Here is a 2,677-nt window from a genome sequence, read left to right as displayed (position 1 = left end):
GTGTGACCAGATGAATAAGAGTGATATTTCCACATACCTGCTATATATGTTTTATATAACAGAGAAATGGTAAGGATAACTTCCTTGGGGCTTATTTATCACATGCACTTATATTTTAAGCCTCTGATTTCCCATATAAAGTAATTTTAACTCTATTTTAAAGATGAAGAAATGGAAGCTCAGAGTTGACATAAATTGCATATGTGTGAGTAGCTACAATAGAGTTTGAATTCAGGTCTGTCTGATTTTAAAGCCTGCATGTTTAACCATGTTTTGGGATTGAGTTCCATTTGTAAAGAGAATAGCAGTGCAAACTGAATCTGTTTTTGTTTCTAGCTGTATGACTTTAGCCCTATTCATCAATTTTTCTTTTGCCTACTTAACATATTTGTAAAATCCCATAAAGGAGAGCAAGGCTTAACTTCTAACACATTGGAAATAGCTCAACCTACTGATAGTATCGGGCCAATACTGAGGAGCTATGCTTAAAAACAAGTATGGCTTTTGGCTTAATTTGTGGCGATTAAGCATAACGTGTAAAATCTCTGTACCCATCTGTAAAAATCTCAGGTACATCAGTGGAGATGTTCTCACCACCTCTCAACAAAATATACTGTGAGCAGTATTATGTTCAACATACATGTACCTACATGTCACTTCAAGTGTGCTTGTGTACAATTGAGGTAAAGTGTGCTGGTGTGAGGCAAAATTGCATTGGTGCTTACGACTTCATTTTTGGAAACTTGTTTTCTTCTAGAGTAGCAGTTTTTCCCTGCTCAGAGATGAAGATAAGCCAATTATTTAAAGAAAAAAAAAAAGGTCCAAGAGCATTCAGCACCAGTTCCTCATTGTGAGATCAGTTTGAAAAAGGAAGAGATGAGATAAAGATTTACAGAGGAAATTTCCAGAAAGCCCTCTTGAACGAAGAGGGTGTGCAGCAGTAACTATATCAGCAGGGAGAGATATAGATGAGTACGCATGCATAGTGAAGGGAATAGAAAAGCGAAAAAAAAATTTTTCTCTTATATGAGCTTTCTTTCTGATATATCAATTACCTGAACTTTTTATGCAAGCATCCCAGCCAACTTCTTTAAAAGCGAATTTAGGCACTTCTGAGATATATCAAGATACTTTTGCCAGTCTCAGAACATAAAGCCTTTCCTGTATGAATAAGGACAAGTCCCCATCCTAGCTGGTCTCTGCTTCAACAATCGTGTTCAGAATCTATCAACAATGATCAAGTAATCAAGGTATTTTGTTTTCCCTTGAACTGCTACTACAATAGACTCACAAGTTCATTTCTTCCCTCTTAAGTGACAATTGTGCTGTCAGCCTCCGGGTTAAGCATTTATAGATTTGTTTTACAGAGATTTTGCATGGTCATGTAATTAATGTGATTATAATTTCTGGTCCAATGTCTATCTCTACCAGACTATAAGCTGCTTTAAGTCAATCTATCTTGTATACCCTTGTATTCCCAGTGCACAGCACAGTACCTTGAGCTCTTTAGGACACAGAAGCCGTAAACAATCTTTCTAAGAAGGTGGTGGCAAGCAAAAGCAGGAAAATACTAAAGGATTTCTTAGTAAATTACAACAATGAAAAGAATGAGAAAGGGAAAGATATATGAAGATCCACTGAAAACCTGAACTCGAATGATTTTAGGAAGAGAAATCAGTGATAAAGAAAACTCTGGCTTTGAGTGACTCACCTCTAAGTTCCTTGTTTTTATAGCTATCGTGAATCTTAGGGCAACTATGTGAGTTTTGAGGTCCGGACTCTACATTGTAGGGTTAAAACTGGTTTAGACGTGAAGAGATTAAAAAAGAAGATGAAAACCATAAAAATGCATGGTAAAATTTAATTATTTATTTACTGTTTTTAACATAAATGACTAACCATTTATTCCTAAAAAGCGTACAGCAACAAACTTGGTAACCATGCCATTGTGTGTTTAATTTTGAGGTTTCTTTTTTTACTACAAGACACAATTTAATATAGTCTGTTGCATATGTAGTATAATCATCCACACACATCTTCAAACTAGAAATAAAATTAAGGGTAAGTTTGTATTCATGATTCCTAATTATAATAGAAAACTATTTGAGTATAAGATAAATAATTATATTATCAATCCACAATATGGGGCAATTTCTAGAAACTGCATGCTATATGATGAAAGTATGCTGTGAGTTAATCTATAAGTTGTATTAATTCTGTTCTCCTGTACCAGCATCGTAAAGCTTCCAGTGTACTTAGAAATTCCTGAATCAAAGGCACTGTACAAGTAGAAAGTGGTGCATGTATTATTAACCTTTCTGCGCTTGTTTCCTCATCTGTAATATGGGGTTAATGATATTTCTGTACCTCATGAGAATGTTGTGTGAATTAATGTTTGTAAAGCCCTTTAAGATCCACGGATGAAAGATGCCATAAACATCCAAAGGTGATAATATTATAGTTTTTGAAATTGGAAACACCAATAATGCTGGGAACTGAATATATATTTGGTTGCAAGGCACCCAGTATGTTATGAATTCACAAGCACTTACAGTAGCTTACTGCTTCAAAATTAATGTTTTGATACATATAGAATAAGTCCTAAAGAGATACTACATATATGGCATAAGCCAAATGGATGTAATTCGTTCGTAACTGGCAAAAACACGGAGCCTAC

This window comes from Cebus imitator, unplaced genomic scaffold (assembly GCF_001604975.1).
Source record: "Cebus imitator isolate Cc_AM_T3 unplaced genomic scaffold, Cebus_imitator-1.0 Scaffold10, whole genome shotgun sequence".
Lineage (NCBI taxonomy): Eukaryota > Metazoa > Chordata > Mammalia > Primates > Cebidae > Cebus > Cebus imitator.
This window is presented reverse-complemented; position numbering follows the sequence as displayed.